The sequence below is a fragment of the Lissotriton vulgaris genome, chromosome 5, assembly GCF_964263255.1.
Source record: "Lissotriton vulgaris chromosome 5, aLisVul1.2, whole genome shotgun sequence".
Lineage (NCBI taxonomy): Eukaryota > Metazoa > Chordata > Amphibia > Caudata > Salamandridae > Lissotriton > Lissotriton vulgaris.
The window spans coordinates 1,011,158,295-1,011,175,721 of NC_141693.1; the positions used below are offsets into that span (position 1 = coordinate 1,011,158,295).

Here is a 17,427-nt window from a genome sequence, read left to right on the forward strand (position 1 = left end):
AGAGCCCTGTCACCGGCCCATCACCGGTCGACGTCGAGACAGAAATCGGCTGAAATAACGTCGAGAAAGGAGGCGGCATCGGAGAGGCGTTCAAAGTCCAGAGAACGTTCTACCGTACGTTCAAGCCCCCCATCGAAGAAGAGGAGGCATTCATCGAGGCAGATGTCTCCGTCAGGATCCCAGGCTGCACGTAGACGCTCCATATCTCCGTCTAAGTGCCCTTCCGGAGAGGCCTCTCTTTCATTGAGCTTATCGTCATCGCCTTCAGGCTCTCATGATTCACACCGAGGGTCAACATCCAGATCCCCGGAGGTTGTGATCTCGTCTTCTGACAGCACAGTGTCAAGACAATCACCAGCAAGGTCATTGCATCAAGAGGTTAATCCATATCCTCCGGCACAATCTCCTGAGAGAAGGGCAGAAGTCTCCTTCCATCAGCTGGTCACCTAGATGGTACAGACCATTGTATCACTGGGCTCCTGAAAAGAACACAGCAGCTCAGGAGTACTCCAGTCCCCAACACAGGTCTCCATTGGCCCGTTTGATCCAGGCAGCAGATCGGGATCGATCCCCTTCAAGAGCCAGAGAGCGAACACGCACCCCGGTGCGTTCACGCAGACGGAGGTCCAGATCAAGGAGCAGGAGGAGAGAGTGCAGATCTCCTACTCCTTCCTCGTCTTCTACTCACAATTCACATAGAGACTATTCTCCAACTCTAATTGCCAGTCCACCGTTGAGAATCTCTCCAGTGGATGACATCTACACATTTCAGGACATTCTGGGCAGAGGTTTCACTTAAGCTGGGTATTCCTATGCTAGCCTGCCAAAGCAAGTCTTCCGTGATCCTTGAAACCCTGCATCACAAGACAGCGGCTAAACCTCTGCTTCCCTTGGTTCCGGGCGTCATAGAAGTCTTCCTCACACCAGCGACGATTAAATCCGCTCCAGCGAGGATTCTCAAAAAATATTGTTCACCAGAGGATGATCCATTCTTCCTCAGAGCCGACCCTCCCCCGGATTCAGTAATAATTGCTGCAGTTAGAAAGGCCCATGCCGTTGCATCTTCATCCGCTGTACCACCAGACAAGGAGAGCAAGAGACTAGATTCCTGGGGCCTTTCCTTGCTGAAAGTATCCAAAGTGGAGGCGCTCATGGGCCGCTACGATAGATCCCTGTCGGATTCTCTACAATGCTTCATTGAGAAGCTTCCTCAGGAGGATCGCAGGGATTTTGAAGAAATCCTTATGTAGGGCAGCTAGGTTTCCAATCAGATAATTAGTGCTGCAGCTGATGGAGCTACCCTATCGGCGCATGGATATGCTCAAGGGGTATGTGCACGGAGATCATCTTGGTTGCGACTCGCCGCGCTAAAACCAGAAGCGCAATCACGTATCCTCAACCTGCCTTTCTCTTGGTCATCTTTGTTTAGTTCACACACTGACGAGGAAATGCAACGGATGAAGACGGAACTGGACACACTAAAGGCTGTTGGCCTAGAAAAGAAAAAAAGACTTCCGTAAGAGATTCCGCCCCTACAATAGGCGATCTTCCCAACAGAGGGCTCAAACTCCTCAGTGGCAGAAGAATCAAGATCAACAGGGGCAACATAAGTAACAATACAGAGGCAGGCGCTCCTCAAGAGGTGGAGGAAATCAGCGTCAAGGCAACAACTTCAACAAGACTCAATCCAAACAATGAGTTCTCCCTTCCCCCAGCGCCGTTGACCACTCCAGTGAAGGGAAGCATCACAAATTATATCGAAGAGTGGCGAGCGATCACAAAAGATCGTTGGGTGTTAGCTACGCTTCAGAATGGATACTCTCTTCGTTTTCAACATCGATCTCCTCCCATCCCTCCAATGCCAACATCGGGTCACCAGTTAAAGCTCCTGCAAAAAGAAGTGGCCACCCTTCTCAAAAAGTCAGCCATCAAAAGGGTACCAGTATCTCAAAGAGGGAAAGGAGTTTATTGAAGATACTTCCTGGTCAAGAAAAAAGGGCTACAAAGCAGAGTACAGACCCATTCTGGATTTGCGGACACTCAACCTTTACATCAAGAAGGAAAAGTTTCGCATGTTGGCACTTCATCAAATATATCCACATCTCAGGCAGGGGGATTGGATGTGTTCGTTGGATCTACAAGATGCGTATTTCCATGTCCCGATCACCCACCGGCACAGACCATTCCTGCTGTTCCGGGTGGGATCCACTCATTACCAGTTCAAAGTCCTCCCATTCGGGTTGAAGTCAGCCCCTCGAGTGTTCACAAAGTACATAGCGGTGGTGGCAGCCGTTCTGCGACGCAGGGGTGTCTTTTTTTACCCCTACTTGGACAACTGGCTGTTGAAGGGTCCTTCCCTGGACAGTGTAAGGAACCACTTCATAAGATGCATCGAGCTATGTCAACGGCTGGGTCTACATGTGAAGTCAACTTCACAGCCGACACAGAAAATACATTTCTTAGGAGCACTGTTAGACTCTGAGGTAGGAAAAGTGTTTCCTTTGTAGGCGAGACAGTGTTCCATCATTCAGAAATGCCAACTGGTGCTGCGCAACAAGGAATTGCCGGTGCGACGGGTTGCCTCCCTGCTAGGGTCGATGGTATCCTGCATCTTCCTGGTCCCCAATGCCAGACTACGGATGCGTCTTCTCCAGCAGGATCTGGAGGATAAGTGGGACCAGCAGTCAGCTCGCTGGGACGACAAAATAACTTTGTAAAACGCAGCTCGAGAGTCCATACCTTGGTAAATGAAAAGGCGAAATATGCAAGTTGGAATTCTGTTCCTTCAACTTCCGCCTGCCCAGACACTGATCACAGATGCCTCGCTACAAGGCTGGGGGGCACACATGGGACATCTCCAGACACAAGGACTGTGGTCTCCCAAAGAGCGCTCCTACCACATCAACATGTTGGAGCTGAGGGCAGTCCATCTAGCCCTCAAATCTTTCCTACCCTTGATTCAAGCAACATCAGTGTTAGTACAAACGGACACCACAACCACAATGTACTATTTGAACAAACCGGGAGGAACAAGTTAACGCACCCTTTTCCTGGAGGCACAAAATCTGTGGCATTGGCTCCTGGCTTGGACTCGGTCAGTCACAGCAGTCCATCTGCCAGGAGAACAGAACGTGAGTGCGGACGCTCTCAGCCGTCATTTCGAAGACAGAGAGGACTGAGTTCTCAACGATGAGGTCGTCAAACATCTTCCAGTCATGGGGTCGTCCCACCACAGATCTCTTTGCGGACGACAAAAACACCAAATGCCGAGACTTCGCCTCACGGTTCTACCGACAAGGATCGAAAGGGAATGCCCTTTTGATAGACTGGTCAGGGGCATTTGTGTACGACTTTCTACCCCTTCTGCTGATCCCGGAGGTGGTGAAAAAGCTAGCTCATTCGTACACGGAGATGATTCTCATTGCCCCAGACTGGCCGAGGCAGTGGTGGTACCCGGACCTTCTACATCTGTCAGTGTCCTCACAGGAAGCTGCCGTGCAGGCCGGACCTGCTATCCAAGATGAACGGGAGGATTCATCATCCCAACCTTCCCTCACTGAACTTGGCAGCTTGACTCTTGTGGTCTTACAATACCACCTAGGACTCACGCAGGACTTCATGTCTATCTTGAAAGAGGCAAGAAGACCTTCCGCGAGGCATTCTTATGCATGTAAGTGGAAGCGCTTTTACTTGTGGTGTATACAGAAGAATTATAATCCTATCAAGGGTCAGGAGGAGGACATTCTCCCTTACCCACTGTATCTGGCTAAAGCAGGGTTGAGGTTTAATTCCATTAAGGTTCATTTGGCAGCTATAACGGCTTATAGACACTCACCCTCTCAACCCTCTTTAGGTCTCGCCCTGGCGAAAGCACGCTCTCGCCGCGAGAACTATAGCTGTCGGTTCAGCCGACAACGAGTGGAGACCAGAGCTGGCCACGCGCGCAGCATTGTCAATGGCAGAGGCAGATTCCGACTCACGCCTTCGGATTAGGTCGCGCGCGTGAGCTTGTAACGTAGACAGCGCACTCGCGCGACCCAATAACAAGGCGTGCGTCGGAATCTTCCTCTGCGACGGCGTCTCGTGCGCTCCCACCATGGTTTCAGTTTTGCTTTTTCTTCTTTCTCGTTTGCATCTGTAATGTGTAAATATGTAAAATTATTCTCCCTGTGAAACGTACTTGGTACTATTACGAAGCGCTTTGACACATTTGGGTAAAGTCCGATCTATGTAAAAATGCATTAAATAAAATTAAAATAAATAAATAAAATGCGGAGCTCTGACTTGTGTCTCCTGGGTGTATTGGGAGGTGACAGTGGTCCTTCTACTCTTTCCACGGCTCCGTCCGTGCTCGTCCCTCTTCGATGTTCACTGCATGCAGAGTTCAGTTTTCTTCCTGAGCGTGGTAGGGATAGGTCGCGTGATGCTGCGGTTCGCGCTCAGTGTTGTCCGGCGGCCGCCCTTGGCTCTGACCTGTTGTCAGGTCAGTACCTTCACGCTGCTCTCAAAGCCGTCCCTTCTGCCGTTACCTCGAGCATACGGCTATGCCGACATCTCGAAAGTATGCCCACGGCAAGCCAGATGCTTCGGTGATTGTCGAGGCACTCCTCTGCTGCCCTCTCGCTTCGGGAGAGTTGTTAATTTCTCTATGGAAAATCACTAACCTCAGTTGTATTTTAAATCTCCTTTCTGACTGCTTTGCCCTCATGCCCTCCACGTGCTCTCCAGCGGTGCTAAAGGTCAAGACTTTATTTTGCTTCAGGTTTGGCATCACCCGAACTCGTCTCCTAAGCGCCCGCCACCCTAAAACCACTTTCTTTTTAGGTGGTCTTCTATCGACGCCCTGTCCTCTTCTTTAGTAATTCTCCTGCCCACTTCATACCTGTCCTGGCCGCCCGCGGTTCACCCCTTTCTCCCTCCATATCATCATATCGCATCTCAGTGTGGTTCATGTCCCCTCTTCCGTGATGTGTCTGCTGTTCTCCTGGCCACATTACACCCTTATTTCCCAGTTGTGCTTGTTCTCCGACAAGTGTCTAGTCTATGGTTTACCGATCTTCTCCAATGGAATATTTTTTAAGAGTCTTTTAGTATGGAATTTTAGTGCACTCCCCTATCTTGGGCTTGTTTTTTTTGATTTCAAATCATATTTTATTTATTAATCATAACAGAGATGATAGCGGCAAGAAAACATCAAAAGAATTACAATCATGTTGCCAGAGTACCGCAACCAGACATGGGTTATTACACAAAACAATACGTATACAGTAAAGAAAAATAAAGTACCATCCTTGCATTCACATTTTTGTACATAGTTCCGCAGAGCCCTCTGTCCAAGCCAAGTCATATCACACCATGTATGTTGCACCATTCCTGCTTCATGGTTCTAAGGTTGTCAAGCCCGTGAGCCCAAGATATAGCCGTCACAGTTCACGCAACACAGAGCCCATAATTCACTGAGAACGGACCTCATCGTATGGAGCTTCAAGGTGGGTCAAAGATGAAGGAGGCTCGGTCCAGTGAAGACCATAATTTTTTGTTGGTGACCTGCCATGGTGATGAGTGTAACGCGGGGTTGTCAGTGCCCCTAATGCAGGACAGCCATTCCCTCCAGGCATTGAAGGAGACCTCACCCGTTGATTTCCAATTACACAGGATCACCTTACATGCTAAAGTCAGTAGGAGATCCAGGAGCTGGCGGTCATGGTCACCTTTTAGTGATGGATCTAATGCCCCTAGGAGAATGTAGATGAATTCCCTCGTAGGGTGTATGTGGAGCGTGTGTGCAATGTAGTCAAAGATTTTTGCCCAGAAGGCGTGGAGCATGGGGCAATCAAACAACATGTGCGAAAGGTCACCAATACCAGAGGAGCAGTTCCAGCAATCCGGTGTGTCCCGTAGGCCAATCTTAAATAGCCTCTGTGGGGTCCAAAATGCTCTGTTGATAATCATATATTTCGTTTGTGATAGTATCGGCGATACCTTGTGCGTGAGTGCTGATGCATGTATCCTGACCCAGTCTATACTTATGCCAGTGTTGTTTGTTTCTGATTCCCATTTCAACTCATTGCGCTTCATTGATTTGCTGGCCGTTGGCGCGAGTAGTTTGTATATTTTAGAGACAAAATGTCCAGTGGATTGAAAGTGGGGTAGCATAGTTTTTAGCCAAGGCTTCACTAGTTTGAATGTTTTAGTGGATAGGGCCGATTTTAGTTTTAAAAAGGCATAAAAGTCTATCGGCAACAGGGAGTGTCTGGCCTGTAGAGTCGAGAATGGCAATGGCATATTATCTTCGTACAGATCAGAGATCACATTAAGACCTTTATCGGACCAGTGGTCCCATACGACAGGTGATCCACTGATTTTAATGGACGGGTTACGCCATAAGGACGCAGAGGAGGAATTGTGGAATCGTTGACCATTGGCATGAGCGCGATCTAACCGCAGGAGGGCTCTCTTGGTATTGAGCATTATGTATTTAGAGTTCGTGAGATGTGAGAGGTCCATTGTTAGGACTGCAGATAGCGGGGTTTTGCCCATAATGGACTTTTCAATGTTGATCCATAAGGGCGTGTATACAGGATCCTCGATAAACCAGGAGGCTCCTTGCTTACAGAGAAAGGCGGTCTGGTAATTCCTGAAATTTGGCAACCCTAATCCCCCTTTAAGCTTTGGAAGTTGCAATTTTTTCATGGCAATTCTCGGCTTCTTACCTTTCCACAGGAAGTCCGAGATCAGTTTTTCAATCCTATGTAAAAAGTCCTCCGTGAAGGTCATGGGGAGCATACATGCCATATAATTCACCAAGGGACTGATCATCATTTTTAGTGTTTCAGCCCTGCCCCACCACGAAAGAAATTTAGGGGACCACCCATCCAACAGTTTTTGTATTTTCTTGTAGAGTATCTCCTCATTAATTTTTAAGGTGGATATCAAGTCTTTTTCAAATTCCATGCCTAAATATTTAAAACTCTTCGACTGCCAGGTAAGCCCGGAGTCGCCCAGGATGGCTTTATCACATAGATTATTCAACGACTTCACCTCAGTTTTATCCTTGTTCAAGGAGTATCCAGAAACAGCTGAGAAGTCATCTATTGTGGACATTAGCGCAGGGATAGCCTTAGCAGCTTGTTCGCTCATGACTAACACGTCGTCTGCATAAGCCGTGAGTTTAATTGTACAGTCAGTGAATCGGATTCCAGCGATGTCAGGGTTTTCCCTTATGTAGTACAGAAAAGGCTCAATAGCCAGGAGGAATAAGGACGGGGACAATGGACATCCCTGTCTAGTACCCTGCTCTAGACCAAATGGGGAGGAAAAAGCGCCGCCAGCTCGTACTCTAGCAGAGGGACAGGCATAGAGGGACATGACTAATTTAGTGAATGTGGGACCCAGGTCAAATTTATGTAGTACAGCATTTAAGTAACCCCAGTCTACTTTGTCGAACGCTTTTTCAGCGTCTAGTGTGATGGCGATGGTGGGTGTAGCTAAGAGTTTCGCCTTCTCAATGACATGAGCCAGGATTCTCGTATTGTCGCTCGAGAGCCTGTTCTTCAGAAAACCGGCTTGCGAGGGATGTATAAGAGACGGCAGGACTCTTTGAATGCGATTTGCTAGAATTGATGCTAGGAGCTTACAATCTAAATTTATCAGTGAGATAGGCCTGTAGTTTTTGGGGAGTTTGTGGTCCTTGCCTTCCTTGGGTATTACCGCAATCACAGCCTCTGCCATAGTCCCCTTAACTTTACCTGTATTGGTGATTTCATGAAAGACCTCTAGGAGAGGGGTGGAGAGAATATGGCCAAAGGACTTATAAAATTGTGCTGTATAGCCGTCAGGCCCAGGGGCTTTCCCCTTTTTGAGAGACTTGATCGCGCCAATAACCTCAGATTCAGAGATTGGTTCATTCAAGGAGTCTCTTTCCGCAGCCGTTGGTGTTGGGAGCGTGCAGTTGGAGAGGTATTTCTCCATTTTTACGCTGTCTACATGCATGTTCTTAGCATAAAGTTTCTCGTAAAAGCCCTTGAAGATATTCGCAATCTTAGTGGGGTCAGAGTTAGGAGTCCCATTGTCATCGAGTAAGGATGCAATGGTATTCTTTTGGATTTTAAATTTAAGATAAGCGGCTAATCCCTTCCCGGCTTTGTTCGAGTCACAAATTTTGAAACGCTTCCTCCTGTCTAACCAAATTCCCGCCTTTTCACTAATAAGTTTGTTATAGGTGTATTTCTGGTTGGACAGTTCAGTAAGAACCTCAGGGTTTCTATTTCTCAAGTATGTGTGCTGGAGTTTTGCAATGTCCTCCTCCAATTTTAACAAGGCTGCAGTGCGGTTCTTATTAATTGCAGACGACATTTTTATAATAACCCCCCTTATGGTGGATTTCAACGCATCCCATCGAGTGGTGTCTGAAGTGTCCCCTCTCTTGTTTAATAACAAAAAGTCTTTTATGGCAGTGTCAAGGGTTTCTTTGTGCTTTGTGTCAGTGATAATGGTGTCATTGAATCGCCACATAGATTGACGGGTGGTCGGTTTAATATTAGACAATGTAAGGGAGATGCAGGAATGATCAGATACTAATCTGGGAGCAATGTCCGCGTCCTCAACTCTTGCCACCGCATTATTAGATATGAGTATATAGTCGATTCTTGAGAACGAGTCATGCGGTGGGGAATAGAATGAGTAATCTCTGCCATCAGGGTGCATCAAGCGCCACGTGTCCACCAAATGAAACCTATGGCACAGTTTCATGAATGCCTTATGGGCCTTCCCCGGGCGAAAGGCGCATTTAGAGTCTCTATCTAGTATTGGGTCGTGTGGGAGGTTGAAGTCGCCCGCCAAAATATGGACTGCTGTGTCGGGGATGGAGTTTATCTGCTTCGTTAAGCCTAACCAGAAGGACGGATCATGTGTATTTGGGGCATAGATAGTCGTGATAAAGAAGTCAGTGTCATCCTTGAGTAGTCTCGCTGAGACCCATCTGCCTTTCGTATCTGATGCACTAGAGACTATTTCCACATTCGCATTTTTAGCCACTAGCATTACCACCCCATTCTTTTTTGAAATCGCCTCAGAGCCTATCACTTCGGTATAATACTTATTGCGTAGTGTGTGGAATTGCTTTGCTTCCAGTTTCGTTTCTTGCAATAAGGCTATATCTCCATGCTGTCTTCGTAAATAGTCAAGTATCTTTTGGCGTTTAACTGGCTGGTTGAGTCCTTTTACATTCAATGATAGTATTTTAAGGTTAGTTACAGTTGTCGTTCCTATCGGAGTGTCTATAACAGCAGCCATCAACTAAGCATCCAGTAATATCGTCTCATAACACATGTGTATACATAAGGACTAGGCCGTGGAAGCAGTCTCATTCCCCTTAAGGAGTCGACAGCATCTTTTGACAGACATGATGTGGGGCTAGGACAGTATGCAGGATACAGAGGTACAGAGTATAAGCTTCGGAACATAATGTGGTACATTGGATGTAAGCTAGTATGCAAGGCGGACAGAATTAAGCAAAACCATATACAAAATAACAAAACAACCCCTCCCTTCCTCCCTTCCAACCTCCCACCGCCCTCCTCCCTCACCCACTTCCCACCCCTCCCTCCCCAATAGTAGATACAACAGAACATGGCGACTCAGGAATGACGACCAATCGGCCGCCTCCAAGCAACTTACTCTTAATTACGATTCTACAGGCTGCAATCCTAATACTGAGGAATTAGCCCAAATGTGTTAGCAACAACAAACAATAAACAATAAACAGCGCTGGTGCCAGAACATTAAACACAGGTAAAGCACTGCTTTGGGTTCAGTGTCGGGACCAAATATATCAGTACTTGCAAAGAATTATCGTAAGCGGGGTCAACAACAGGTCAACAGTACAGCAGGGCATAGTGCCTCTTTAAGGCCCATAAGGGGCATGAACAGTATCATGGTAGCATGTTATCATATCATCTTATCATCTTATCACATTAGCATTAGCATTAGCATAGGTATGGTGTCGTGGTTGCGGTAGCAAGGATAGAACCATACTGAGGCAGCTCATAATGATATTTGTTTCAAGGTGAAGGTTCATCCGAACGTTCAAGGGATCGGTCTAATAGTTCTAATCTAGATATCTAATCTATCTAATCTAGATATTTCAGGTTAAGGGTTCACCAGATAGTTCAAGGGCTCGTTCCAATATAGATCTGTCATCAGGTGAATAGCTGAGATAGGGCCCAAGGGTACAGAGTACATTACCGTGTCATTACCGTCCAAAGGCCACTAATGCTCATCAACCAGGCATCAAGTCCAAGACAAGAGAGCCGCATATCAGGTCCAGTTCAGATAGGCACTTTTATAAGAGTTCCGGAGTATGCGATTGGTAGAACAAAATTTCAAAATCAGAGTTTATCCGAGGCCAGACGCAGAGGCTCCCTGTTGTTCTGGGGGGGAGACTTCCATATTGCCATCACCACGGTCAAACAGGAGTTGTCGTAGTTTTCGCGGATCTAAGAACACATGGGATATGCCTTGTATCGTCACTCTAAACTTAGTTGGACCGATAAAGCCATACAGATGACCAAGTGACTTTAGTTGGGGTCTCATTGCAAGGAATGCTTTTCTGATCTCCATAGTTTCCTTACTGAAGTCCTGTGAGATGAAGATTTTTTGGCCTTTCCATAGTACGTGGTTGTGTTTACGAGCGAAGGCGAGTATCTGTTCTGTATGCTGGTACCTTAGTGGTTTGCACACAATCGCTCTTGGGCCCTTTTGGTCCTTTGAGATTCGCCCTGGCACCCTATGCGCCCTGTCAAACTCCAGTGGCTGAGTGAAAGTTAGATTTGTGGCCTGCGTGAACCACTCCTCGAGGAAGGGTATGCAGGACTCATGTTTCTCCTCCGATTTCTCCGGCATACCAAAAATTCTTAGATTCCCTCTTCTGTTTCTGTCCTCCAACTCTGCAACCTTCCTCACGAGATGGTCAGAGCACAAGGAAAGGTTCTTGACAGCTCCACATGTTTTATTTTCAAGGTCTTCCAATTTGCTTATCCTTGTCTCGGTGTCGGTTAATCTCGAGTTGATGTCCTTAATGTCTTGGCGGATAGCGACAACCTCTTCCTTGGTAGATTTGGCCAAGTCCCTGACTTCTTCTAGCCTGCTCAAGATTGTTTCGACGGCTTCCTCCATTTTTTTCCCTTTGATCGGTGTCGGTGGGTTAGATTTCAGGCGTTTGGCAGCTGCACCATTCTCCTTTTCTCCCATATTGTGAATGCTTAGGCGATGGGTTGTACAGGCGTCTTGGGGTTACAGGCATGTAGCGATGAGACCACGTATGTTTGGATTGCGGAGTATACGCCCCTCCCTTTTCAAAGATGTTCTTTATAGCTGCTCCTTGTGAATATCAGCTCGTGAGGGTAATTACAGCAGTAGACCAACAGTAGACAGGCAGGTAGCCACAAGTAGGTAAGCACCTAATACGCTGCGGGGTCCCCTACTCGAAGCAGCAAACCCTTGCTCTTTATCCAGTGCCGCACGTGGCTTCACTTTACTCAACTTCCTGCATACGAGAAGTTTATGCTTTTCGCGGCAGGGTGATGTACCATTCAGTCTGCCATCATGGAGATAGATGAGTTAAAGAGTCTGTGGTTGTACGACCCGTAGTACACACAGACAATCAATGTGCCGCAGTGAGGGGGGGGGGACGTGTAAAAGTCATCAGATGCAGACGTGCACTGTGTTTTCCAAGAACGCCCGTAAACACTATGATGTTATGAGGGCAGTACACTACTTGTGAGGGCGGTACACTACTTCGCTGAGCCCCACGATCAGCCGTCAATTTGTTGGAGCGCTTTGGGTTTTCAGATGCTGCGCTGTTGTGTGCCGGTGTTTTCGCGCTCTTTTCACGCCTTTTTCTAGCGTCTTAGGCTCCCGCTGCTGCCCCGGTGAGCGAACTTGGCGCCCTGGTTCAGTCGCGCTGTCGTTTTATACATTAACACATTTCTTGGCAGAGATTTTTGGCATCCATATTGATCTCACAGCTATCTCAGGCATCATTCCAATTTACGCAGTTTCAGCTCAGACCTTCAATCATCGTCATACACCACCTAGGCATTGTGGGCGCTGACAGACTTGAGATTAGTGGAAGTGTTCAGTTACTTAAAGCGCTAAATTCAATGTAGAGCGCATGATGGGCAGAGTAATTGTGGAGTTCAGCTCCTCGTGGGTACAACCAGAGGCAACACTGCATTAGAGCCCTGGATGGCTCGAGCGCGGTAGCAGACATGCTGGGAAGCCGCCATTTTAGCTAATTAGCCCCTACGCTGCATTTTCACGAGCTGCACGTTTTGCCAGCAGCATGTTACCAACAGCGTACTCCTGTGAGGTTCTTCTACTCACGATTCCGTTGCTGTAGCTTGCATTTCAATGCGGGCGGGCGCTTCCAATCAGTGACTCATGATGAGACCGGGGCCCCGGGAGACCGCGTGGATGTGTCCGGAGGCGGGCTCCGGCGTGAAACGCACTTCCTCCGGTCAGGGGAAAAACGGTCCGTTTAATCCCGTTTCTCTCGACGGATCAAGCCCAAACTTCTCCCATTTGTAGTTCTGGCGTTCCGACGGCCAGGCACCCGTTTTGGTCCGGGTTGGAGTCGGATCGCAGCCCTTGTATGGCAATTGCTCACAGTCGCTTGGAGGAGGACAGGATTAAGCCGCCATTATTCCGGCGTCCAAGCCACGCCTCCTATCTTGGGCTTGTTAACAAGAGCTCTTCCTATTGCACACTTCCCATTTCCAAGCACAGCTTTAATTAATGTATTGGTATTCGAGTCAGTGACATAATTCCGTTTTCATTGTTAGCTACGTATTTCAATATAGAAACGCCAACTTGTAATGTGCTTGTCCTTTGACACACACAACCACCACACACACACACACACAAGCACAACCACACACACAAGCTCACAGAGTACCACACTCAACTACACACACAACAACACACATTTTATCATAAAAACACATACTTACAATATATGCTTATAACTGCAAAACTAGCTGTCTATATTATTGCCAACTTTGCATATTATGAGCAACAACTGACAGTTTGCAATTAATCTTTCTCGTTCCCGCCCCCACCCGCTGTCCGTGTCCTCGTTCCCTTTGCATCCCGCCCGCTGTCCGTGTCCTCGTTCCCGCCCCCCTCCCGCTGGTCTGTGTCCTCGTTCCCTTTGTATCCCGCCCCCTCCCGCTGTTCGTGTCCTCATTCCCTTCGCATCCTGCCCCCCTCCCGCTGCCCGTGTCTTTGTATCCCGCCCCCCTCCCGCTGCCCGTGTCTTTGTATCCTGCCCCCCTCCCGCTAATATGAGTCGGGGGTCGTTAACGCAGGTCTAGAGGGCAATTCATTTTTTTTTTCTGTGTGCAGTTTCTGTTTGAAGTATGTATAGATAAGGCCTAGAAATACAGTAAGTTGCTGTCTCCTAGTTTGTCAACTGTTGCATCAGTCAGTTTGCTGGATCTCACTACCTAAGATGGGATAAGGCTGCCCCTTTCGCTTGAGTACAGAAGGTAGGACACCACCCACTACAATGAAATGAGCGGTGCATAAATGAGGCTAGTATTTATATACACTAGTGGAGGGGGCCCCGTTTTATTTCTATCCTTAGATTCCTCTTTTTAATGCACACATGAATTCCATCCCCCCACTCCATCCATCCCCCCACTCCATCGATCCATCCATCCCCCACTCCATCGCAATCATCTTGCAAATCATCTTTATACACCAATACAGACTTTGCTAAAAAATTTAATGCAACACATTGTCATATACAATGCCAATAACTCAAACTTTAATGCTGCGAGACCTATTGCATTGCAAATGCTTGTTTTCCAGTTGCAAGCTGTTAAGGATTTTCTGCAGGGTTTGACAAAAGTCTACCCTCCGGTACGACCTCCGTCGCCACCCTGGGAGCTGAACCTGGTGTTATCGAAATTGATGGGTCCACCTTTCGAGCCCATACACAATTTGAAGGCTGCTTTTTTGGTAGCAATTACGTCAGCTCGCAGAGTGAGTGAGATACTGGCACTATGTTCCAAAGAGCCCTATATAGTTTTCCATCTAAATAGGGTGGTGTTGAGGACACATCCCTCTTTTCTTCCTAAGGTGGTGTCAGATTTTCATGTGAACCAGTCCATCTCTCTACCCACCTTTTTTCCCAATCCCTCTACTCCAGCTGAGAGGGCTTTGCATTCTTTGGACCTGAAAAGGGTTTAAAAAATATATCTAGATCGGTCCAAATCTATAAGAATATCTGATCAACTGTTTGTCAACTATGGATCGATCATATCTGGTTTTGCAGCTTCGAAACGTTCCATTTCCTGATGGATAGTTTCATGTATCAAACTTGCTTACCAATTGGCGCAAAAGCCCCTGGGCTTTTCTCCCATACCACCAGAGGAAAAGCGGTACTACAGCTTTTTTCCAGAATGTGCCCATGTCTGAAATCTGTAAGGCGTCGACCTGGAGGTCTGTCCATACGTTTACCAGACACTATTGTCTGGAGTCAGACACCAGAGCAGATACACACGTAGGCCAGGCCTCCTTGCGGAATCTGTTCAACAGCTGATTTCGGCTGTTGCATTTTTTTGGGTCATGGTTTTTCTCATTTACCTGCAGGTGGTTGATGGGCTTGCTATTCTATTCAGTGCTTTTGTCTATTGATCAGGATCCCCTGGAAGAGAAGGATAAGTTACTTCTGTAATCCTAGTTCTCTTCCAGGGGTATCCTCATCAAAGTCATAAGCAACCCACCTGCCTCCCCAGGTGAATGAGACACTGTCTAAGTGTTAATGGATGATGTTGAGCCCTGACTTTCAGGGTTATGCAAAAAACAACTGACCTAACTGTCGCCCCTGAGGCATGATGGGAAGCCTGGGATCATGGCTGCCTTAAAGGCACAGTGCCTGTTTTGTTGAAAATGCTTTCATTTTCTATGCTTTTGGTTTGGAATGCAGCCTGTAGGCTGCCATTGTCTAATTTATTTGCAGTTTCATTGATATATGAGTGTTTGGTTCATTAAAAAACCGAGTTCAAGTGTCACTTGCCCTCATGTGTTTTTTATATCTTTGCAAGTAATCTTTATATGGGTAATTCCATTGTTTAGCCTCCTATGGGGAGCTGCTTTGTTATGAGAAAAAATTATACATGTACATACATTTATGTAGAGCTGTATATATGTGAGTTCCATATATAATTTTTATAATATTTCCAGGGTCCCCGCACATATTCAGTGCTTATGACTTTGAAGAGGATACACCTAGAAGAGAACTAGGATTACAGGTAAGTAACTATTTAACATTATTTATTTATATATATATATATATATATATATATATATAATATATATATATATATATATATATATATTCTATAAATCCTTCATTCATTCATTCATCCATTCATTCATCCATATTGGTTATGAAGCGGTGTGTAAAAATAAATAATTTTGGATCTCATCAAAAGACACTGCCATGTCTTTTTAGCATATAAAGCCAATATTCTTGTCCCCTTCGTCTCATTCAGATTCAACTATAAAATCAGAGATCACCTGGTACAACCCTGTAGACCACTTACAACCAATGAAACTGTATTGCTCACTGGAGAGTACCACAAGTAGTGGGAGCATACAAATGTGGGAAATGTCTGTGATCCTATCTTCAACACCAAATTCCTAAATCGCTGTCTGTCTTTTTTTTTAAAATTTCTATTCAAATTGCAATATCCACAAGGTTACATGTTACAAGGTTTTTACCACATTGTACCTTTACCATGCATTTTTTACCACGCATGTTTTTTGAACACGTATGCTTTACAACATATGACTATACCATGCCTTTAAGGTATGTTCAGGGGTGTGCCCCCCCCTGGCACACACACACATACATTGTTTATATACACAAATATTTATATAAACAATGTGTGGTAAAGGCATACGTTGTAAAAGAATATGCGATCTAAAAAAATGTGCTAACAGCATGCAGAGTATTTCCCTGCACTGTACGTCATACAACCCCAGAGCAGGATTTGCTGCAAGGTCCTAAACAACCCACTGTTCACTCAGCTGTACTGCATTTGCTGGGTTTACAATGGAAGCTACTGCCACCTACCTGGTTGTTCTAAGATGAGCCTGCCCTTTCTAAGAGGACATTCAAGTGTAGTTTATGTACAAACTCTTATCTTACTTTTCAAAATTGCTTGTGATCATTTACCCCATTTGAAGATTTAGCATATGTGCAATATTCACCAGTCATCCAGACACTTATTCACACTAACCATCAGTTGCTTTTTTTGGTACTCTACTTCCCTAATTTTTCATTATAACTAGCAGCCCGTCCCGACGTTGTCTGAGAGCAATTAGGCTTCAGGGCCCCCGCCCGCCCCGACGTTGTCCGTAGGTCCCCCGGAGCCTTCCTCTATATATTGCAGTATTATACCTCTATGTTTACTTTGTACGCTTTTGTAACCTGAACACATAACTTTTTCCTCCTGTAATGCACCGTTTGGCTCACTTTTTTAATGCTCCGTTTGCTTCCTCTTGCTACTTGCACACGTCACTTTTTCCTCCTATACCTCTGTTTTACTTTCTACGCTTTTGTAACCTGCACACGTAACTTTTTCCTCCTGTAATGCACCGTTTGGCTCACTTTTGTAATGCTCAGTTTGCTTCCTCTTGCTCACGATGTACGCTTCTGTAACCTGCACACGTAACTTTTTCCTCCTGTAATGCACAGTTTGGCTCACTTTTGTAATGCTCTGTTTGCTTCCTCTTGCTCACGATTTTCATTTTTGCTTCATTTTTCCACCGCTGATGGCACCTAAATAAATAAATAACCTACCTCATCCGCCGCTCACCGCTCCTCCCCGCCTGTCCACCGCTACTCACGTCTATCCGCCGCTCCTCACCGCCTGTCGGCCGCTCCTCACCGCCCCTCCCCGCGCCATGTCCGCCGGTCCTCCACGCGCTCCTGGACGCCGCTCCTCCCCACGGTCCTCACGTCGGGCACGCACGTCGCGGCCGGCGGTTCTTCCAAGGGACTACTTTTTTTTCTGTAAATTGTTTAAATAATGTATATTTATTAAGTTTATATAGCCTATGTCCATCTGCACACCCTGACGATTACAACGATGTATCGGGTGTTTGGATTGGGGCTGTGGTTCCCGAGTTTACCCGCCTCAAAGGTTCAAAGTTCTTCCTTTATAATAGTAGTATAGATTTATACTCACTCCTTGAGGCTTGTTTTTGACCCATCTTTGTCACATTATTTTTTTCTTTGTTTTTTGGCTTTGTGTGTGTTTTTATTTATTTTTTATAGCACTATAAGGGCCTTCTTCGCTTTTGAAAACAAGGCCTTATTTTTGATAATTTGTAACGCACTTTGGCAACGCCATT

At 46.4% G+C, this 17,427-nt stretch overlaps 1 protein-coding gene across 1 annotated transcript in view; it reads left to right on the forward strand.

Moving 5' to 3' along the window:
• Window positions 1-17,427, forward strand: part of EXOSC1 (exosome component 1) — a 132,655-nt gene that overhangs the window by 88,591 nt on the left and 26,637 nt on the right. The window lies entirely within an intron of this gene.